At 46.8% G+C, this 23,943-nt stretch overlaps 1 protein-coding gene across 2 annotated transcripts in view; it reads right to left on the reverse strand.

Annotated features, from left to right (window-relative positions):
• The window catches only part of CRISPLD2 (cysteine rich secretory protein LCCL domain containing 2), a 74,890-nt gene extending 59,046 nt beyond the window's left edge, over positions 1–15,844 (reverse strand). For both annotated transcript variants that reach the window (XM_060185076.1, XM_016191772.2), the window contains exon 1: positions 15,726–15,844. The gene's annotated coding sequence lies outside the window, so the exon portion shown is untranslated. The remainder of the gene's footprint in view (positions 1–15,725) is intronic.
• Positions 15,845–23,943: the final 8,099 nt, after the last annotated feature.

A 23,943-nucleotide genomic window follows, 5' to 3' on the forward strand; every position in this document is an offset into this window, starting at 1 on the left:
ATATAGGCTGGGGAAGTGCTGGGTTCATTCAGCCCACAAGACATTAAATTAAAAAAAGCAAGTTGTGGTGTAGGGCTGGGTGGTGATGTATCCCTTGAGGTTTTACAATCAAGGTTCAATCCCTGAAGCTGTCACCTATTGTCCATTACAACGGTCAAGGAACTTGCTTGTGAACCTCTATTCCATTGATTTTTGCATGTTACTATGCATAAGCACCCAGGTTTGAGCCTCCACTCCTCTCCTGCAAGGGGGAAACTTCACAAGCTATGAAGCAGATCTGCGGGTGTCTTTCTTCCTTTCAATCTCTCCCTCCTCTCTCAATTTCTCTCTGTCCTATAAAACAAAAAAATAGAAAGGAAAAAATGGCCTCTAAGATCCATCAGTAACCCTAGTGGCAGTAAAAAAAAAAAAAAATTTTAAGGCAAGTTGTGGGCTGATGAAATAGCTGACCTGAATAGTATGCCACTTTGCCAGATGCAGCACCCAGGTTTGAGCCCATCCTCCAACACATTGAAAGAAGCTTCAGCAGTGTGGGCTCTTTTATTTGCTCTCCCCATCTTTATCTTAAAAAATAAAAAAGTAGGTTATAGAACAGTATACTAATAATATTTTCCCTTTGTTGCCCTTGTTTTTTATTGTTGTTATTATTATTACTGTTGTCATTGCTGTTGGATAGGACAGAGAGAAATGGAGAGAGGAGGGGGAGACAGAGAGGGTGATAGAAAGATAGACACCTGCAGACCTGCTTCACCACTTGTGAAGTGACCCCCCCCTGCAGGTGGGGATCCAAGGGCTCCAACCAGGATCCTTAAGCTTGTCCTTGTGCTTTGTGCCACCTGCACTTAACCTGCGGCGCTACCACCTGACCCCCACTAATGATATTTTTATGTAAAGTTTATAACATAAAGCCACAGTCTCACATTCTGAATAGTTTATAGATGTATGCCTACATGCACAGTCATATACATATCTATAGGCATATACTTGTATGCATATGCATGTTTGTGTGTGCACTTCTGTACACACTTACATACATTTTTATGCATGTGTACATATCTGTACATGATGTGCATGTGTGAACTTCCTTCCCTTTTCTACATAGGTGGACCCCAGGCCAGACAGCAATTCTATTGATGAGAAGGCACCAGTATGTCACCCCAGGGGATATATTGCCTGCACATCATGGTGACATTTCACCCAAACACTCTGGTTCATCAAGCTTAGTGCCCATGCAGGCTCATCTGCTGATGTACCTATGACTAGAGTGTGCTGAGCTGACTACTGGCTCCTGGCCTGGGTAGCTGCTGCCCTAACATCCTGGAAGATCTCACACTTGGGTGCACAGGCCAGCTTTGCACTCTCCCAGCCCTCAGTTCCCCAGGGGCTGCCAAAGACAAGCTTTTAGAGAAACCTCCCCAATGTTCTATCATGCCTGACCTCTCAGCAAGAGCCTGAGCTACCCACACAGTCGGCTGTACAATATGAAGAAGTTCTCTATTACAGATAAGGTTCTCCACTGCAGCAATTTCAAAACAGCCCTCAAGACCACAGCACCAAAGTCTCATGAGAATATCCTAGACATCAGGCCCCTAGGGGGTGGGGGGAGGGTCCACTAAGCCTTCATGTTCCAGTCTTGGGTCCCAGGAGCTGCATTTCTGCTTCATGTCCTGGGATTTCAGGGATATTTGGATTCATCTTTCAAGCTTATTTCACAGAAAATAAAATAGCATCCAGGAGATGTAGCCTGGTATCTGTGAGGTTACACTGCTATCTTGGAGTAGAACTTTCTAGAAATTTAGAGAACTTTCTGTGTGCCGTTGCCAAAACCATCCCTCACACCATGGTGAGGCTCTGTGCACATTTTAGGAAACAAGAATGTCATAGTGTTCCCAATACAGTCAGCAGTGTCCTTGGGGGTGACCTCCTGGACCATTCCAGTACCAATTTCACCCATCAGGAGTGAGGGGGAGAGGGAATGCAGGTCAAACTCAATGCGTCATCTGCTGGGCTGCCTCTGTGTTTAGGAAAGTCTGCCAGGAAGATAAATCCCGGGATGGGCCTGTCAGCTGGGAACTGATGCCAAGCGCTCTGCTTTGCACATGCTGTTCCCGGAGCCCAGACCCAGACCTGGCCTCCCCCACGCACCTCACAGACTCATCCTGCTTTGGGTCACCATTTAATCAGGTTCACTAGCCCAGGGACCTGATGGGCTTGTTCAACTCTGAATCACCATGTCTGATGAGCTGGGGTACAGTGACTGTTCAGAGGAGCCGGGTAAGACTCAGATGAGATCAGCTACAGAAGAGGCCTGAGGGACAGACAGCAGGTTGGCCCCACCCCTCACCAGAGGTGCAGTTTCTCTGGGTCCCAGGTTCCTGCATCTCCAAGGTGGAAGAGACTATAGAATCTGTCAGAGGTGGGCAGGTCGGCACCCACTGACACTTGCAGGACTACAGATGGGATTAAGCCTAGGGATCCTTCAGCAGAGTCTGCTAGACTAGATGGGGGGGGGGGGGCAGCTGGGAGCCAAGTATGAGCCAAGTGATAGAGGAGTGAGGTCAAGAGGATAGCACTTAATGTTAGCATTATCATGAGGACAGGGATCTCAATGGCCCCCAGAAGCACTATGTGCAAGGAGTTTTAGAAGGCTGGGACTGATCATGAGAAATGCAGTAAAGAAGTCCTTTCTTGGGGCCAAGTGGTGGTGCACTTGGTTGAGCACATATGTTGTACTGCATAAGGACCCAGGTTCAGGCCCTTGCCCCACCTGCCAGGGAAAGTGGTGAAGCAGGAATGCAAATATCTCTCTCTCTGTGTGTCTCTCTCCCTCTCTACTTCCCCTTCCCTCTGGATTTCTCTCTGTCACTATTCAACTAATAAAATAATAGTAGGGAGCCAGGTGGTGGCACACCTGGTTAAGTGCTCACATTACAGTGCACAAGGACCCAGGTTCAAGCCCTTGGTCCCCACCTGCAGGGGGAAAGCTTCACAAGAGGTGAAGCAGGGCTGCAGGTATCTCTCTGTCTCTCTCCCTCCCTATCTTCCCCCTCCCCTTTCAATTTCTCTCTGTCTCTATCCAATAATAAATAAATAAATAAATAAATAAATAAATAAATAGAAGTTTTAAAAATAATAGTAAATTAAAAAGAAATCCTTTCTCTGGCTAACAAAATAGCTCACCTGGATAGTGGGGTGCTGTGCCATGCACTTGACCCAGGTTCAAGTCGGGCCCCATCACATTGAAGAAAGTTTTGGTGCTATGGTGTCTTTTCTTCTCTATCTGTCTCTTTCTATCTGAAAAAGTCAGCCCAGAGCGGTGAAGCCCTGGTGATGACACAAAAAAATTATTTCAAAAGCCCCACCTCTGCTTAAAGACAAAATGCATTTTTCCAGTGCACTGCTACTTTCTTATTTGCCCTTCCTTCCTTCCTTCCTTCCTTCCTTCCTTCCTTCCTTCCTTCCTTCCTTCCTTCTTCTCTCCCTCCTACGCTTCTTCCTTTCACTAGAGCACTGCTAAGCTCTGACTTATGGTAGTACAAGGGACTGAACCTAGAAACTCTAGTGCCTTGGGCAGGAAAGTCTGTTTCATAAACTACTTTATTATTTCCCCAGTTATTCTTTATTTTTCCTTATCTTCGTCACCAGGGTTATTGCTGAGGCTTTGTACTTGCATTATATCTTCTTTCTCATTCTCTCTCTCTTGATCTCTCACTCTCTCTCTCCACTTTTCTCTGGCTTATGGTTATGCTAGGGACTGAACTGGGACCTCAGAGACTCAGACTCAGACATGAAAGTTGTTTGCATAGCCATTAAGCTATGTCCTCAGTTTGTTTTCTCTGCTCTCAATGAACTCTTTAGAAAAAAAAATAACAGGAGAAGAGAGAGAAAGAGAGGAGAGATACCACAGCACTGCTTCACCAATGCTGAAGTTTCCCCTGTGCAGGTGAACCCAGGTCTTCATGTATGGTAAGCTCTGTGCTCTACTAGATGAGTTCTCCCCCAGCCCTGAGAGAGAGAGAGAGAGAGAGAGAGAGAGAGAGGACATTCAACGTGGTGCTATACAGCAATCTGTGTCATCCATGCTGCTCTCACATGGTGCTGGCATTCAGACCCAGGACCTCTAGCATGGTAAAGTGCAGTCCTTGTCTATTACCTTTGTTTTAAAGAAATAACCAGGGAAAGAGCTCACCTTGACAGTGTACCTGCTTTGCCATGCACACAACCCAGGTTCAAACCCAGCCTCTCCTACACTAAAGGAAACTATGGTATCTTCCCTCCACTTCTCTTTCTGTCTGAAACAGTCAGCCTGGAGCTGTGACACCCCATTGATGGATGTACAGATGGATGGATGGATGGATGGATAGACGGATGGATGCATGGATGGATGGATGGATGGATGGATGGATGGATGGATGGATGAAGAATGAGTGAATGAAGCAGTAAATAAATCAATATGACTGTTATCATTGAGAAGGTAGAGACACAGTACTTTGGTTGTGGGTGTGATGTGGAACTATACCCTGTAACCGTACAATCTTGTAAACCACTGTTAATCACAAATAAAAAGTAAATATAACTGGCTTGGTTATAAGGTATTGTTATTCCATGTCTAATGATGATTGTCAGGTTAACAGGCTTACAGCTGTCTGAGCTCTCAGGTGCAGACTTGGTCTAGCTTCCTGACTGGGTCTTAGTAACTGCTCAGCAAATAGTCCTCACCAAAACCCACCAATTCCGGGTGTAAGTGGCCAAGGCTGCCAACATCTGCTAGGTCCTCTGCAACTAAATCCCACAATTCATTCTCCTTACCAAATAGGTTGTTGACAACGCTACTCTCATTTTACAGATGGAGAAACTGAGGCTTGATCAGGGCCATGCAGACACTTGGGGAGTGTGCTGATATTTGTGTCACTGTCCCATCCCTCTACTGGTACTGGAGGTGGTGACTGTCCAAACAAGTGAGGCAGTATGACCTGATGTCCTCACATCCTGGAAGCAAGGCAGTGATTGTCCCCAAGGGTTAAGATGCCCCAGGCTCTGTGCATCCTTGGAAGTTCAGAGAACTCACAATGTGAATTGGACCCCAGGCAGAGCAGAGTATCCGCAAACCACCAGAAATCCCAGGAATGAAGTGGTGGCTTGTGTTGGGAGCAGGGAGGACACCCCTGAATGTCTCAGGCAGAACCGCTGTGGAGAGCAGAATGTCTGGATTAGTACCAGACAGCCAGGATGGGGGAGGCACCTGGGCTGGAGGCCCTGCCCACTGCATCCAGTCAGTACTCCTTTCTTCCTCTTAGAGGCTTTGGGCTGGACTAGGGAAGAAATAGGGCCTTCTTCCCTTGAGGGTGCTTTGCCCCAGACACCCTACAGCCCAGGACAGATGGCCAACCATCTAGCTGGCTTGACCCACCAAGCCACAAGTACCTTCTTCCCTCCTATGCCTTCAGTAAGGGGGCATCTATAGGATAAGAAGTCTGGGAACTTAATCAAACACAAACAATAGACAAAGCCCATCCGGTGCTCTTAACTCCATCTAGGGAGTGTACAAAAGTCTGGACAAAAAGAGAAGAAAAAAAATTCAACAATCTACTTTGTGCAAAAAGAATGAAGGAAAGAGAAGCCAAGGGTATTCTACTCAAGCCCACAAAATATATAAGAAAACTACTCTAAAGTGGCTAGAGCACAACCCCATTAAGCAAATGTTCTTCAAATACCCAGCACCAACCCCTGGGCCCCTCTTTCCCTTCTCGAAGATGTGCAGATATTTCCTTGGAGACAATGTTCCCAGTATAGCTTGAGATAAATGGCAGGAAGCCACCACCTCCAAGAACTGGCAATCAGACTCCCAGATGCCAGTGTGGAGAGCAGGGACATGGGTCAGACATGGGTCAGACATGGGTTCAAACTCTGACTCTGGTGCTAGAGCTATGCTGCCCAGTGGGTCCCACAACCTCTTGGATACTTTCACTGCTCCAAGCACAAAAAGGTCCCGAGTCTCCGCCAGGGCTGGGATAGAAGGAGGAAATAAGATTTCATAAAATCAGGTCCTGCCCTGTAGCACAGTCTGGGAGCTTACTGGTAGCTAGTGACAGTTTCTTTCCCTTCTCCTCCTGGATGAATCCCGCTGTTCCAGATCCTCTCAGCTCCAGGCTACAGGGCTGGCAGCTCTGCACCAGCCTTCTGCCTCAAATGCATGATTCACCAGGATTGGGTGGTAACTGCAAGAATGAGTCATGGCCACAGTCAAGTTCAAAGGCTCAGCTCAGGAATTCTATAGCACCAGGCACAGGCTCTCCACAACGCTTTGCAGATGAGAAGTTGCAGGGCAAACGTGCCAGAGGCCATGGTGCCCTTGGGACATGTGCACAAGAACCAGACATGCATGGCAGGAAACTGCCATGTCTAATGGACCAGAAGTCCCTCACATCCCAAACAGATGGGAAATTTTTTTTAAAAAGGCAAACAGCCCCTGAACAGATAGGAAAGGCAGGCAGAGGGAGAGCAGGGACCACTCAGGCTGGGCTGGACCTTGAAGGTCCTCTGAGGTCAGAAGGAAGGTGGCCCCAGCAGCAGGACAAAGGTGGTCACAGCTCAGCAAGTCTGGGGGCAGGCAAAGATCCAGTGCCCAGGGCGTCAGTGATGAAAACTCTTGCTCAAAAAGCAAAGAAGAGCACCATGGAGGAATTAAACCCACAGTGACAGGCTCTGATTTATGTTTTGAAAGCCCCTCCACCCGTACTGGTGCAGACAAAGCTCCCAGACATGATGTTGAACAAAAGAAACCAGACTCCAGTGATTAAACATGCATGGTTCTGTTTATGTAAAGTTCAAAACTAGGCAAGACTAGGCACTAGAAGTCCGGAAATGGTTACCATGGGGGGGAGGCCCCTGAGGGCCTGGGGGTGAGGGGAGCTGAGCAGACTGCAGCTTGCTCTGGGGCCTTACCGGCACATGAACACATGTATACACACTCCTCTCATCTGTGAAAATTTCATTAAAAAAGCAAAAAGTGGGCTCAGCAAACTAGCTCCGTGAGATAGTGTACTGCTTTGCCATGTGCATCACCCAGATTCAAGACCAGTTCCCACCACATTAAAAGAAACTTCAGTGCTGTGGGGTCAGTCTCTCTCTCTCTCTCTCTCCCTCCCTCCCTCCCTCTTCTCTCCCTCCCACCCTCCCTCCCTCAAAAGAGAGAGAGAGACAGAAAAAAAAAAAAAAAAAGCACAGCAAAAAATACCACCATCCAAACAAAGAGACCCTTTCCAGAACGGGAGAAGATATTTACATGCCATACATTAGACAAGAGGGTAATAACTAAAATAAAGAGCTCATGAAACTCAGCAACAAGAAAACAAAAGGAAAAAAAAGTATTTTCCACCAGTCTGGCTTCTGTTAGAAAATGAATGAAGAGAAGCATGCAGGGCTGACAGGAGGAACCCATTCTGCAAGCAACAAACTCCAGGCCCTGCTGACACCACTCAGGGGCCTTGCACAGATGTGTGGGAGCCTAATCACACTGCACCTCCCAAACAGGACCCAGTTTATCCCCTATCTGAGACTGCCTTTGTACACTGATGCCAACGCTGAAAATATCTTCCCCAACCCCCTGAAGCCTGGGCCTTGGAGGTTCCAGGAATAAACAGTGTGTTCAGCAGCTGGTTTTCCCTAGCTGAGAACAGAACGGCTGTGTCTGTTGGAGCTGAAGGAACAGATACTAACAGAGACAAATATATAGCAAATGTTGTGGAGGAAACACACATCACTCAGAGGGGGTGCTTGAGGGACTTTGATAGATGTACTGAATGAGTTCGACAGCACACAGAAGATGCTGGGGTCACCAGAATGATTGCCTGAGTCCTTGGAAGAAATGCTGATAAGCTGAACATTTCCCCAGAAGAAAGTTCTCCCAACAACACTTCTTCTCAAGGGAACTCTGGACTCTGGACAGAGGGGCTCAGGTTAGCTCCTCAGCCACTGACTCCCTTCTTGAATTATGATTTCCTCTAGTCACACCAGCCTGGTAAGCAGAACCTTCCACATGGCTTATTCCACCCCACTATCGAGTCCCCCACCCTGCCTCCATCTTTGTACCAGGGACCAAAGGTAAATCTCCCTCTTCCTAGGGCAATGGGCGCCACACCTGAGCTGTGCTAGAGGCCTCAGAGCCCAAGAGGTGACACAGTGGATGATTGGTCCATCAAGCTTGAGGTCCCAAGTTTGATCCCAAGCATTACAAGTGCCAGAGTGATGCTCTGGTTCTCTCTCTCCTCTTCCTCAAATAAATAAGTTTTAAAAAAAAAAAAAAGAAAGAAAACCACTGATGCCCAGCTCTGGCTTATAGTGGTATGGGGGCTTGAACCTGAGAGTTTGGAACTGCATCTATGAGGGTCTCTTTGCACAACCATTATGCTATCTACCCCCACTCAATAAATATTTTTTAAAGAAAGAAAATGCTAGAAGCCTGTGGAATATACAAATTTCCAACCTTATAGTTTCTGATTCAGGAGCTCTGAAGTTGGTCTTGAGGTTCTGCATTTTTAGTGAGGCCCCAGGTGCTGCTGCTGCTGGTCCAGGGACCCCATTTTAGGAACTGTTGCTCTGGCTCCAAGCAGCCTCTCATAGCTCCTCGTGCCCTGCCCTAATCTAGCCTTTCCCCGAATTCCATCCATTGCCACACACCCTATCTGTCCTAGAACATACTTCATAGTTTCAGATGCAAAACAATTTACTTTAACAAAGTAACTCTCTGGCTAGAGAGATCTCTCCCTGGTAGAGTGCAGGACTTGCATGCCTAAGGCCCCAGGTTCAATCCTTGGCACCACATATATCAGAGCTCCAGTCTCCTGTTCTCTCTCGCTTTATATCTCTCTCTCTGTCTCTCTGTCTCTCTCTCTCTCCCCCTCCCTCCCTCTGCTGTTTCTCTGTGTCTCTCTTTCTCATAAAAATGAATAAGAAGGTAATTATCTAGCACCTCTGTGCTCAGAGAGTCTTGCAACTTCTGCTGTGGATGGCCAGCAGGAATACATTAAGCATGAGGGAAAAAAGAACCTCCTAAAGGCTTTGTTGTGGAGAGTGCTCTGTCTTTGCTGTACAGGGGGATGGGGTGTGAGAAGGCATTGGTATCCCCTGAGACAATGACCTAGTCTGAAGCAGAAGGAAAGCAAGGAATTGAAAGAACATATTGGTCCCCTTAGGGACCAGCTAGGATGGGATCACCACATTTTGGGGACATGGCTTATTCCAAAGTCACCTCCTGTTCCTCTATAACCTATCACAGGAACTCTGAACTCTGACCTGCTCTCCACACCTGCAGAGCTGACCTTGTGACCTGGTGCCAGGACCCTGACCACAGGAACTGGCTGTCAGTCTCTAAGGCTGTCAGGCCCTGCTGCAGCTCACTCCTCACACATGGCTCCCCCACTGGGCACACCCTTACCAAGTCTTGCGCACCCAGTAAAGACTTTCTTTCCCTGCCATAAAAGCCTCCTTTTCTGCTCTAGAGGGACTGCTCATATTCCCATTCCATCCCAGTGGGGGTAGCTGAAGGCCAGCTCCCAAACTCAGAGAGATCCAGGTGTGGTTTCCAATCCCAAAGAACATAGGGAGGTTCATTCCAGAACCACTGGCAACAAGCAAGATGGAAGCCAGAGTCTTCCTCCCCCCCCTCCCCGGGATGCAGTCACTTTGCATTCAATGAGACATGTGCCAAAAGTCTGGATAGAAAATGTGAAGTTTCATAATTTCTAATATGTTGTAAGTGGTGGCCCAAATATTACACAATCTTCATTATGCTTTTTCTTTTTGTCCCGGAACCTGTGGTTTTTGTCTAAGCTGACACAGCACTTGAGACAATCAGAAAAGACAAATCTCCCTGGACACAGTCTTGAAGGGGTGTGTACCCTCAGTTGCACAGCCTGAGATACAGAGCAGGGGCTCCGCAAAGGCAGTGCTTCTGCTAGTTGCAGCTGTGACTTAGAGTAAAATGTACACACCTGCCCCCAAACAGCCAGATGCCACAATGTCACTGTACCATGATAGTGTACTTTTGACACATTTGGAATGAGGTGGTCTGTGCCGATGTGTCTTTGAAAGGAAACCAAGAAATGGGATGGAAGATAGCTTAGCAGAAGAGCACAGGCCTAGTATGCCTAAGGCCCCAGGTTTAATCTCTTGTACCACATATGCCAGAGCTAAGGTCTTCCTTGTGCCTGCCCCCCATTTTAAGTAATTTATTTATTTTTTTAGGGCATCTGCATTTTTTTTACACCTGCAGACCTGCTTCACCACCTGTAAAGCGACTCCCCTGCAGGTGGGGAGCTGGGGTTTTGAACCAGGATCCTTAACGCTGGTCCTTGCACTTTGTGCCACGTGTGCTTAACTGCTGCGCTACCGCCCAACACCCAAATTATTTATTAATTAATGAGAAAGGAGAGAGAACCAAAGCATTGCTCTAGTGTCAGGATCAAACTCAAGACCACGTGCTTAAAAATTCAATACTTTATCCACTGCAACACCTCCCGTGAAGCTCTCTTACAAGAATAAATTAAGGGAGTTAAGCAGTAGCACAGTGGGTTAAGCGCTCATGGTGCGAAGCACACGGACCAGTGTAAGGATCCCCAAATCCCCACCTGCAGGGGAGTCGCTTCACAAGCAGTGAAGCAGGTCTGCAGGTGTCTCCTTCTCTCCCCCTCTCTGTCTTCCCCTCCTCTCTCCATTTCTCTGTCCTATCTAACAATGACAACATCAATAACAACAACAATAACTACAACAACAATTAAAAAAACAACAAGGGTAACAAAAGGGAAAATAAATATAAAAATTTTTTTAAAGAATAAAATAAATATACAGTGTTTAAAAAACAGAAAGAGAGAGAACACAGGGTCCTCAATGAAATCAACAGAAAGCTAGTAGGTGACCCAGCAATTCCAGTCTTCAGTGCAGACCCAAGACAAGTGAAAACAGGTGCTGGACAAAAACAAATGCATAAATGTGTCTAGCAGAATTTTCATAAAAGCCAAATGGTGGAAACAACCCAAACTTCCATCGGTGGAAGAATGGAGAAAAGAAAGAGTTTATACCCAGACAAGGGAATATAACTCAATCATTAAAAGAACTGAAGCACCGTAACAAGCTCCTGCATAGATGGAACTTAAAGGCATCACACTTGGTGAAAGAAGCCAGGCAGGACAGACCACACTGTATGATTCCATTTACAGGAAGTATGCAGGATAATCAAATCCCTAGAAAGAAAAAGAAGTTGGGGGCTGCCAGGGGCAGGGGAGCGACTGCTAATCATGGGACAGGGGTCTCCTTTTGGAAAGATGAAAATGTTCTAGAATTAAGAGAGGGGAGTCAGGACAGGGGTAAATAGCATAATGGTTATGCAAGAGGACTCTCATGCCTGAGGCTCTAAAATCCCAGGTTCAGTCCCCTGCACCACCATAAGCCAGAGCTGAGCAGTGCTCTGAAGATATATATATATATATATATATATATATATATATATATATATATAGAGAGAGAGAGAGAGAGAGAGAGAGAGAGAGAGAAGGAGAGAAGTCAGATCAGTGGTTGAAAACTGTAAACATACTAAACACCCTTGGACTATCTCTTCAAAATGGTTAAAATGGCAACCTTTCTGTTTAAATGTTCTCAATAAAAACTTTTCCGGGGAGTCGGGCTGTAGCACAGTGGGTTAAGCGCAGGTGGCGCAAAGCACAAGGACGGCATAAGGATCCCGGTTCGAGCCCCGGCTCCCCACCTGCAGGGGAGTCGCTTCACAGGCGGTGAAGCAGGTCTGCAGGTGTCTATCTTTCTCTCCTCCTCTCTGTCTTCCCCTCCTCTCTCCATTTCTCTCTGTCCTATCCAACAACGACAACAACAATAATAACTACAACAATAAAAAAAAACAGCAAGGGCAACAAAAGGGAATAAATAAAATAAAAAATAAATATTAAAAAAAAATTTTTTTTAAAAACTTTCCCCCCTGGGGACCGGGAGATAGCTCCCCCAATAGAGCACATACATTACCATGTGTGAGGACCTGGGTTCAAATCCCCAGCTACCACATGGGAGCACCAGGCAAAGGGAAAGCTTCACCAACAGTTGAGTGGTGATGCAATGTCTCTCCTCTCACTGTCTCTCTTTCTCCCTCTCTATCTCTCACCTCTACCTGGAGGAAAAGTATCTTCCAGGGACAGTGGGATGGTGCAGCTCTGGAGAAGGAAAAACAAAAAATTTTTTGAAGGGAAAAAGAAAAACCTATCAACTACCACCCAGCTTTGTCTACCTTTCCTGTTCCAGAAAAGAACATGCTCCACTTAGGACTTAATAAGAACCCCTGGGGCCCCATTTCATGAAGGACTGTGCATCTATTCAGCTCAATGAACTGAAGATTAAGTGAAAAGATGCTTTTATTGACAGGCCACTAGTCCTTTTGAGTAATGCTGGGTTTGCACATCTGGGACTAATAAAAAAAAACAGTGAGTTTGCATTAAAAAAAAAAGAAAAAGAAAAGGAAAGAAAGAAAGGAAGAAAGAGAAAGAAAGAATGGGTGGGGGGAGTCTCCTATGTTGGAGCAAGCAGACTGGGAGGCACCTCCCATACAGAGTCAATTACACTGGTGACAGAAAGTGGAAACATTCCAGCTCCTGCAAGACCAAAGAGCATGCATGGGTCCTGTCTCTAAAAGTCACTTTTCAGATGCAAGCAACAGAGTGAAAAGCTCCCAAACTGAGTCTTTGGGGAAACGTGGGTGTGGAACTTTTAGAGGAGTGTGGCCAGCTCTCCTCTGCCTTTGGGGGCACAACACTGGGTGACAGCATCAAGGTAGAGACCAAAACTGGTCTGTGTCCAGAGAAGTGTCCACACCCCCATATCAGCACCTCCCCTCTCCAGCGAGGCACACTCCCCTCTCTGGGGTGCAGGACCCAAACCCCAGGAGGCAAGAGAAGACCAGCTCTCCAGCTCTGCTTGTGGCAGTCATGTGACTAGTGACTAGACAGGCACCTTCCTCTAGAATTTTGGGAGGGGCCCAGCAGGGTGGCAGCACTCCCCTCCCGCTGCCCTGGTTATTGGATGTTGGCCACATGTCTTGATCACCTTGAGCCTCCCTTTCCTCCGTGTAAAAAAAGAGGCCCAAGAGGTGGCACAGAAAGTATTGGACTCAGGGCCGTGTGGTGGCACACCTGGTTAAGCACTCACATTACTGTGCACAAGGACCCAGGTTTAAGCCCCTGCTCGCCACCTGCAGAAGGAAAGCTTCACGAGTGGTGAAGCAGGGCTGCAGGGGTCTCTCTGTCTCTCTCCCTCTCTATCTCCACCTTCCCCTCTCAATTTCTCTCTGTCTCTATCCAACATTAAATAAATAAAAATATTTTTTTAAAAAAAAGAGGAAATACTGGACTCTCAAGCATGAGATCCCAAGTTTGATCGCTGGCAGCACCAGGACAGTGTTCTGGTTCTTTTTCTCTCTCTTCCTATTGCTCTCATAAATAAAAGGGGGGTTTGTTTGTTTATTTATTTATTTTAAAGATTTCATTTATTTATTTATTAATGAGAAAGGAGGAGAAAGAGCCAGACATCACTCTGGTACATGTATTGCCAGGGATTGAACTCGGGACCTCACGCTTGAGAGTTCAGTGCTTTACCCACTGTGCCACCTCCTGGACCACTGTTTATTTTTAAAAGGGCAGTGGCTACCCACTTCTTAGGGAAATCAGTGAGATCATTCACATAAACCCCTAGCATGCCTGCCCCTGGCAAGTGTCAGCTGCTGGTAGAATTACAGGTGTTGTTACTGGGCTGAGGAGGTAGCATAATGGCTGTGCAAACAACTTTTATGTCTGAGGCTCTGAGGTCACAGTTTCAATCCCCAGCACCACCATATGCCAGAGTCAGACACAGTAAAAATAAATGTTTTTACTATTCCCAAGTTCCTGTATTAAGATACTCTGTAAAAGTCAAAACTGCCTTTTCCTTATACTCTTCCAAAGTGCACTGTCTGGGGTTTGGGAATTGGGTTCAACCTCCCTGAGCTCAGCTGTTTCTTCTGAGCCCTTCTCAGACAAGAAGATATCTGTGGCAAGTTCAGGTGCAGAGATGGAGTCAGTGGTTGCAGATTTGAAAAGAGGTGAGGCCCAGCTACTTAAAGTCTACAGATAGACAGATCCAGAGTGACAACAAGGGTCTCCTGCTAGGGAATCTTGGGCATGTAATACTCCTATGAGCCTTGATTCTCTCATTTGTGAAATGGGGAGAAGCCGGGTGGTGATGCACCTGGTTGAGTGCACATGTTCCAGTGCTCAAGGACACTGGTTCAAGCCCCCAGTCCCTACCTACAGAGGGAATATTTCACAAGTGGTGGAGCAGGGTAGCAGGTGTCTCTCTGTCTCTCACCCTATCTATCTCCCTCTCTCCTCTTAATTTCTGGTTGTCTCGATCCAATAAATAAATTAGGATATTAAATTTTTTTAATGGAAATGTGAAGTGGGGAGCAAGTACGGTAAGTGCAATCCTGCAGGTAAAGAACTTGGCATAGGATCACCTAGCTGCCATAGCACTCACAGAGCTCCCATATCTTCTGCTCATTCCTCATAGGAAAACAGCCAGATCCAGGGTAGACCCAGAAGACCAGATTCACACAACACAGAGGACACAGATTTTTTTTTCCCCTCTACTTGGAGATGGAAGTATTCTCCTGACTAGTTTGGAGGATTCTGGCCCCCACTTGTCATACACAGAAAGTATACTGAAATCCTCTATCCCCTAGCCCCCATGGGGAGAAGTAAGTTCCTCCTATGACAAGTGACCCAAAGGCTCAGTGTCATTCTCATTGCAACGTGCTGTTTTCAACCAGAGCCCCGACTCACTATTTGGCCCAAAGACATGGCATTGAAGTTAAACTTTTATGAACAGGATCAGCCTTGTCAATTATCCACTGGCCCAGCTCACCAGTTAGGGGAGCTCTGCTCTACACCCCCCAAAAGATCTGGCCCTGGCAGGGCTGCAGAAATGAACCCGGAGAATGATTCTCCCAAACAAGGAATTCGTACAGATAGCACTAGCTGAGGAGACTCAGGGACCTATTCCCAAACTTGCGATGTCCAGACTTTCAGGCATGCTCCCTGCCTGGACACGCCCCTCTGAAGTTTTGGAAGCAGACAGAACTGGGCTCCAGCCCTGGCTCTACCTAGACAACGCACTTCACCCCTCAAGTGTCTGCATCTGAAATGTGAGAAGAGGAAGGACGCCCTGCAAGTTTGTTGCAAACAAAACTGAAAAGGGGCATGGCCCTGTAAACTTGTCAGTTAAACCCACATGTTAGCATCTCCCGGGTTCCCCACACATCTTTAAACTCCTGCACATCCATGCCAAGAGCTTTCCATTAATGACGCCCACTTTGTACACAGGACCACCACAGAGGCTACCCAACTGTGCCAGAAGGCGAGGAAGCCCAGCCTACAGGAGCATGATCAGAGTCAGGCTAGCTCTGAACACAGCTCCCTGATTCCAGGTTTGTGGCATGACTTGTCCTCGATGAGCTTCAATTCTCTCATCTTCCAATGTGCACGCCCTCCGCTGAGCACGGCTCTAAGGTACAGGTAGCTTGCTCAGCACAGTGCAAGCACTGCAGCCCTAAGAGACGGCATCTACTCTGGTTACTTTAGAATTTAGGAGATTACTGTAGCCGTTAGCAGAGAACAGAAATTCTAAATCTCACTTACCTCTGTCGGGTTCCAATCACCAGCTCACTGGCGTCTCCCTGAGTTTCCCACGAGCAGGGTGGCTGTGCAAGGGGTGCGGAGGGATAGAGTGAATCTGGAGTGCAAGCGCCTCGCCTTTTGTAGTCTTCCCAGGCCACACCCCCCCTCCTGACCAGCAACGCTGATTGGGCGACTTGTCGCGGCCCCGCCTCCTACTTGCCCTGCGGGAATAGCCCCTAAGACGCCAGTAGAAGCTGGCCCACCGGGTGCCTTGGGCAAAAGGCGCCCTTCGGCTGGAAATAGATTGCTCACTACCAGCACTTGCCACCAGGAGTGTGCAGATTTACCAAATCCCAGCTCTCTGTGGTTTAACGGGAAAAGGGGAACAGGGAGGCGACCTCCCCGGATAGTAAGGAAGATGCTAGAGCTAAAGTTGCTCTCATGATCCACACGTGGGTAAAAAACTTCACTGGCACTAACAGAGAGAATGTGTGCCTTGTGTGCAGACAGCGACATGTTACCAGATTAGGGCAGAAATGCTGCAGTCCAAGGTAAGTGCTCTGCCTTCATTTTCCCAGTCCTGGAACCCCTAGACACTGTTGGCAAGGCTGCAGCCTGAGGCCACCGCTCTGCAATGTCTTCCCTCTGCCAAGTTGCCAACTGACCAAGCTCCCTGCACAGCATGGAAACTTCCAGGCTCTCCCCCTCCTCTCCCTCTACAGTCTCCTCCTCATCTGCTCCCTGCTTTACCTCAGCCCAGAGAGCCTCCCCACCGCTGGGCATCTGATCTGCCCTGCACTGTTGACTTCCAGCAGACAATCACACGTGCTGGCACTGAGTCTCTCCCAAGCAGACAGAGGAGGGGCTGTGCCTGGTCTTGTTGTCTAAAGGGATAAAAAGAGACTCTGGTCATAGAAGGAACTTGCCTAGGGTCACTTAGCTATGGAGGAGTAAGGATGGAACTCCAACTCAAGGCAGACCAAGGCCAGAGCTCTTGGCCACGTTCTCTAAGTCAAGTAGCCTAGGAGAGGAGAGGCTGAGTTTACTGTACTCTGAGCCCTTGGAACACTTCTGAGCTACTGCATTTCTCCTTATTATCCCAGAGTGCTTGACATCTCTCAAGTGGGACATAAAGACTGTTATCATCATATAACAAATTAACCCCAAACGCAGTAGCTTACAACAATCCTGTTGTCACTCACAATTTGATAGGTGAGGAATCTGGGACAGATTTCTGTCTGGTTCTTCCTTGGCAGCCTCCCAGGAGGTGTTGACCTGTGAAGGTTGAGTGGGGCTGGGCATCAACACTGGTTCACCACATGGCACAAACTCAGCAGGAGCTGCAGCCTGACATGACTCAACTAGTCTTTGAAGGAAGGCAGTCTCAGGGCAAGGAGATTTTTCACTCCCCTCAGGCCCAGGTGGAAGGTCATAGCATGGTCTTTTAGAACCCAGCACTAGAAGTCACCGAGCCTCGCTTTTACCCTGTTGTTGGTGGCATCACAGAACCCATGCTAGGTCAAGGAAAGAGGCTATGGACCTCACTTCTCAGTGAAAGGAGAGCAAAGAACTTGCAGGCTTTTAAAACAGACCAGATAAATGAAAACACAGCATAGTACCTGGCAGAAGCAATCTCAGTAGAACACAGTCATTCTTCCTTCAAGAGCTAAGCTGAGTTGTCTGATAGAATGAGTATCATCTCTGCTCTAGGCACATTATGAACCCTGAGTCCACCATGCATAGTTCTGGGTCTTTACTCAAGTCACTTAACCTCTCTGTGGTACAGATGGCTCTCAGGTAGATCCCTACAGGACAGACTGAGTCTGTAAATTTCTGGTTCATGCCATTGTTTGGAACTGGCTGGGTTAGATTCCAGTTCCACTTGTCCATCTCTAAGCTATGATGCTCGTGTTCAGCATCAATCTATAAAATGAGGAAACTATCATGATGGAGATTATGAATCAATAGCCATTAAATGGTTAATATATGGAGGAGAATTCCAACAGGGCCTGGCCCATAACAAGTTTTAGTTAATATTATTATGAAGGTCAACAAAAATAGGAGTTTAACTCCTATCAACTGTTTTATCATGGTGAAATCTTAGAATCTAATTTTTTTAAAAGTGGGGCACCTGGGGTGGTGCACCTGGTTGAGTACACACATTATAACAAGAACTCAGGTTTGAACCCCCAGTCCTCACCTGCAGGGGGAAGCTTCACAAGAGGTGGAGCAGGGCTACAGGTGTCTCTCTGTTTCTCTCCCTCTCAATCTCCCCCTTCTCTTAATTTCTGGCTATCTGTATCAAATAAACAAAGATAAAATTTTTTTAAGTGGCATATGTCTGTGAATAACAGGGCATGTCCAATAAAACATGGGTCTGAATGGAAAGGGCCAAGGTGCACCCCTGAATCCTCCTGGACAGTCTCATGTCTCCTTGGACATCCCAGGTGTCCGGAGCTCTGGCTGAAGGTCCTGTGCATTTTGGCATCTCTTGTGAGGTACCCTTTTCTCCCACTGCAGCTAGGTCTAGCCCACACCCTGTGGCCATGACCATCCTAACAGCACCCACAGGTCTTCCCATCTCCCTATTCCTGGGAACAGCTTGGGCTATCTCCAGCCATCTCCCCGTCCTCACTTCCCAGAGAGACAACCTCACTGGCCTGTTGGGAACAGATATCCACTCCTGATTTAATCAAGTGAAAGCACAGGGTCTCCCCGGGTACTGGAGACAGGAGAGCCAGCACTGTGAGCTGGGTGGTCACCCCAGAGACCAGATAGTTGTAACGGTCATAGCAAAAGGGGATTCACAGTACAGCAAATCCTGACTCCTTCAAGTCACCTACTGGCTTAGAGGACAAGGTCAAAGACTTAGGCCCTGGACTGCCTAGGCTGGAGTCCCAACCACAGCCCTCCATAACCAAGAGACCTAGGCAAGTGACTTCATGTACTTGAGACTCAGTTTCCCTATGTAGAAAACAAAGAGAACTAGAGTCCTTACAGCCAGGGAGGTAAAGACCAGGGAGGAGTACAGCAGCTTCAGGAAAAAAAAAAAAAAAAAAAAAAAACACCTCTACCTACAGGGCTGAAGCAGACTCTTTAATATTCCACTCCCTGGAGCACTGGCTGGGAGTTTCAATATCCCAGGTATTGCTCTCAGTTAGGGTGGTCTGCATTGAGTTTTCTCTAGTGGGCCACAGGGCAGCTGTACATTCTCTGTGGGGTTCCCTTCTTGTGTCACAGACATCTTTTCCCTGTATCCCTTGTCCCTCTCAGGTGAACTATCTGCCTGCAAATCCTCAGTTCAGTGTCAAATTCTGGAAAATCAAATGAGAGCCCTGAAGTTGAAGACTCTTCAAACAGCTATGCATTTGGTCACACAGCACCCTGGATATGTGCTGATATCCAAGCATGCACTGATGGATATAAAAGAGAAACAGGGAAGGACTGAGGAAGACCAAGGAGCCATAGGAGCCATAGAAAGAGGCCAGGGCTTTGCACAAGGAGGGCTTGAGAAGCTGAAGGCTGGGCTGTGGTATTATTTAACTATATTAAAACTATGACTCACTTAGGAAAAGTGAACATCAAATCCCAAAACATGGTGGGCAGCCCCTTAAAAGAGGAGAGAGGTAGTTTAGAGCAAATTAAAGGAATTCTTCAGCCAACAGTGAAGCGCACATTTGTCCAAATCCAGTTTCCCACAAGAAATAAAATAAGCAGAAAGCGTAAACAGATTTTTTAAAAATAAGTGAATACTGGGGTTCATCTTTGATTCTCTTTGATGACATTTACTGAGGACATTCTTTGAACCATACATTCTGGGAAAAGGTGTGTGGGGGGGGTGGAGGAGGCAAATGAATCAGACAGACTTGACACCAGGCTTTTGATGAAGGTATCCTGGGTGAATAGTCAGTGTAGTCCTCTGTGCTAAGTGCAAGACTACAGTGATCTAGAAGGACCCAAGGAGCCCAGGAGAGGGTCAATGTCTGCATCAGAAGTGGGGAGAAAGTTGCATGGATGTAACACAGGGTCAGTGCATTAACTAGGACTTTTCCCATGTAAGTTACAAAAGTTTAACCAGAAAGGACTAAGGAGGGAGAAAAAAAGAAAAAAAAAAAAAAAAAAAGGTCATGTACCAGTGGGAAGGGAAGTGCAAGGGAGAGATTGGCTTCAGGTAGCCTATGCCCAAGACCTCAAACAAGATACATTCCTGTCTCCCTTCCATGACCCTGAGGAGATTCAGCCCCTCCAGCTCTGTAAACTCACAGTTATGAAATGCAATTGCAGTATCCTAGTTGTGTGCACAGGTTACAATGTGCAAGGACCCGGGTTTGAGCCCCAGTCCCCACCTGTAGGGGGATTGTTTTGCAAATGGTAAAGCAAGCCTGCAGGTATCTCTTTGTCTCTATCACCCCTGCCCCGATTTCTGGCTGTCTGTATCCGATAAATAAAGTAATATCCCCAAGAGAGAAAGAGAGAAATAGAGCTGCAGGAAAAGGTAGGAGGGGTCTGGCTCAGCTTCAATGTCCACCCTGGCAGAGACCCCACCTGGTCTCACCTGACTGTTAACTGTTGGGACCTGCTTTCTTCTGCTCAGAGCCTACCCTGAGCATGGCATCCTGGAGGTCCAACTACAACTTGGAATCAGACTCCTGGGTGGCACCAGTGATTTCACAGGAACAGGAGTATAGATACCCCAGCTTCCCAACTTGCAGATGGGACAACTCTGGCTCCCAGGGGCTGCAGGTGGGATAGTAGTAGCTGGTGAGACAGCCCACGTGTACCAGCTCCCTCCCTTCTTGCCTGACTTCCTCACCCTCCTCATAACATGTCCAAGAAGCAGTTCTTCAATAGACTGCTCGCTCTCACATTCTGCCTCAGTGTGTTGGGGAAGAGAGCACACTGTGGGATGCAGCTGTTGCCCCCAGACCATGACCCCAGGAAAACACCTAAGGGTTGCCTAGGCCCACCCAAGGCAGCAGGAGGCTGAGGTCAGAGTTGGAGAGACAGCAGTTGCCCCAAGGAAGGGGAGGCTGGACAGAGAGATGACCAAAAGACAAATAGTTCAAGAGGACTGGATAGATGGGTGATAGCATAATGGCTATGCAAGGGATTTTCATGCCTGAGGCTATGAGGTCCCAGGTTCAGTCTTCAGCACCACCATAAGCCAGTGCTGAGCAGTGCTCTGGTTAAATAAATAATCTAGAAGACTGGCAGGAGATGGGTCAGGGGTTATCCAGGTAGAGGGCAACAAGCATGAAAGGTCTCGAGGCAAAAACCCCTATGAGACAAAGACCAGAGCAGTGCTCTGGCATGTGTGGTGCTGAAGACTGAGCTCAGAACCTCACAGGTTTGTGATCTACTGAGCTTCCTGCTGGGCCACCTCCTTATTTTAACAATTCTGTATTGTGCTACTTATTAGTTAACTGGCCCAATACATAAACACACACACACACTCTCTATTCTAGTCCAGTTCCAGTTGTGAGGTTTTGACTGGTGAGGAATACCAGTTGAGTCAATGAGGTAGCCAGAAAGAGAAGCCTTGTTAACTCTCTCATTAGAATATAGGGAACAAGATCAGAAAAGAAAACACAAGTAGAACCTGAAATGGAATTGGTGTATCGCACCAAAGTAAAAGACTCTGGGGTGGGTGGGTGGGGAGAATACAGGTCCAAGAAGGATTCAGAGGACCTAGTGGGGGTTGTGTTGTTATATGGGAAACTGGGGAATGTTATGCATGTACAAACTATTGTATTTACTGTTGAATGTAAAACATTAATTCCCCAATAAAGACATTTAAAAAAAAGAATATAGGGAACTTTCAGGAAGGTTTTGGTCACAGGACTTGGATGAGAATGATTTTTATAGTTTTGTAGTATCAACAATTATCCTGGAACACTCACAGCCCCCTTCTCAATAGCCAAGAAAAGTTAATGAAAAGTGATTAGACTGCCAAGCCATCGATGCCCGGTCTGGCGTGATTTGTGGCTGTGATGGGGCCATGTTGCCAGCTCCCTGTTCCTCCACTTCAGTGCCAGATCCCTCCCACCACAAAACTCCCCAGTGGGGACACCAAATGCTCAAGTTGCCTCCTGATACCTGATCTGTTCTCTTCCTTAAAAACAGAGAGATTCCTTAAAAACAGAGAGATTCCTGATACTAACTGAGCACATTGAGCCTCCCTTGAGCCTTCTCCTGTTGAGAGAACTACATCTCTGCCAAAGAGCAGTGAATGGAATAATATGTATACAACTTGTAGGAAGTCTCCCTCAGGGAAGGGAAGAGTGCCTTTCATTGATCTCTTTCATCTTCCTGTCTGAAGTATGAATATGATGGCTGCAATGAAGTAGTCATCCTGGGCTATGAGGTATCTTGGCACCTCTGCCCATCAGGACATTACAAGTCTCTATATCAGTTGGTTACCTATGTCTAATTTCTTTCACATAAAAGAAAAAGTTATGTAAAACATTAATCCCCCAATAAAGAAATTTAAAAAAAATAACACAAAAAAAAAAGAAAAGAAAATGTTCTGGGGGAGCCCAGCGGTAGTGCACCAGGTTAAACTCACATAATGCTAAGCACTAGGACTGGCGCAAGGATCCTGGTTCGAGGCCCCAGATCCCCACCTGCAGGGGGGTCACTTTGAAAGCATTGAAGCAGGTCTGCAGGTGTCTATCTTTCTCTCCCCTTCTCTGTTTTCCACTCTTCTCTCAATTTCTCTCTGTACTATCCAACAACAACAATGGAAAAAGAAAAAAAGAGAAGAAGAGAAGAGAAAAGAAAAGAAAAGAGGAAAGAAAAGGAGAGGAGAGGAGAGGAGAGGAGAGGAAAGGAAAGGAAAGGAAAGGAAAGGAAAGGAAAGGAAAGGAAAGGAAAGGAAAGGAAAGGAAAGGAAAGGAAAGAAAAGGAAAGGAAAGGAAAGGAAAGAGAAAAGAAAAGGAAAGAGGATCGGGCGGTAGTGCAGTGGGTTAAGCGCACACGGCGCAAAGCACAAGCACTAACTTAAAGATCCCAGTTCGAGCCCTTGGCTCCCCACCTGCAGCCCAGGGGTCTCTTGACAAGTGGTGAAACAGGTCTACAGGTGTCTAGCTTTCTCTCCCCCCTGTGTCTTCCTTTCCTCTCTCAGTTTCTCTGTCCTATCCAACAACAACAGCAATGACAACAATAACAATCATAACAACTACGATAAAACACAAGTGCAACAAAAGAGGAAAAGTAGCCTCCAGGAGCAGTGGATTCATGGTGCAGGCACCGAGCCCCAGCGATAACCCTGGAGGCTAAATAAATAAATAAATGAAAAGAAAGAAAGAAAGAAAGAAAGAAAGAAAGAAAGAAAGAAAGAAAGAAAGAAAAGAGAAGTAAAGGAGAGAAAAGAGTATAAAGTACAAAGTAGGAAGTAAAACCATGGTCCCAAAGGGACAGAACTACCTGACCTGGTCCTTGAGGTACGAGGCAACCTGGCACTGAAAACTGAGTTAGACAAAAAAATAATAACTATCTTACACTCTATTTGCAGGAACTGCCTTTAAGAAGGGTGGTGAATATGTTAAAATTTATTTTGCAAAAAATCACAAGCAGGTAGTCCGGGAGGTGGCTCAGTGGAGAAAGCATTGAACTCTCAAGAATGAGGTCCTGAGTTCTTTCTCTCTCTCCTCCTTTCTCATCATTGCTAAATACAATATATTTTTTAATATAATTTTTTTAAAAATCACAAGCAGAAATCATTCCTGTTTGTTTTTTGCCTTCAAAGCAAACAACAGAATTGTTTGCCTTTATTGCAAAGACACAAAGAGACAGACCAGAACACTACTCAACTCTGGCTTGAGGTGGTACCAAGGATTGAACCTGAAACGCTAGAGCCTCAGGCATACCTGACTCAGGCCTTTTTCATAGCATAGCATTATGCTGTCTCCCCAGAACCAATAACAGAGTCCTGGGCCTGTTATAATGGGGAAAATGCACATAAAGCACATCCTGCTTATCCTGAAGCCCACATTCCCTTTTACCTTTAAAAAAAAAAAAATTTCCGGGGCTTTAGTGTAGCGGGTTAAGCGCATATGGTGCAAAGCTCAAGGGCCTATGTGAGAATCCCGCTTCAAACCCCCAGCTCCCCACCTGCAGGGGGGTCTCTTTACAAGCAGTGAAGCAGGTCTGCAGGTGTCTATCTTTCTTTCCCAATCTCTGTCTTCCCCTCCTCTCTCCATATCTCTCTGTTCTATCTAAAAACAACAACAGCTATGAC

This window comes from Erinaceus europaeus, chromosome 2 (assembly GCF_950295315.1).
Source record: "Erinaceus europaeus chromosome 2, mEriEur2.1, whole genome shotgun sequence".
Lineage (NCBI taxonomy): Eukaryota > Metazoa > Chordata > Mammalia > Eulipotyphla > Erinaceidae > Erinaceus > Erinaceus europaeus.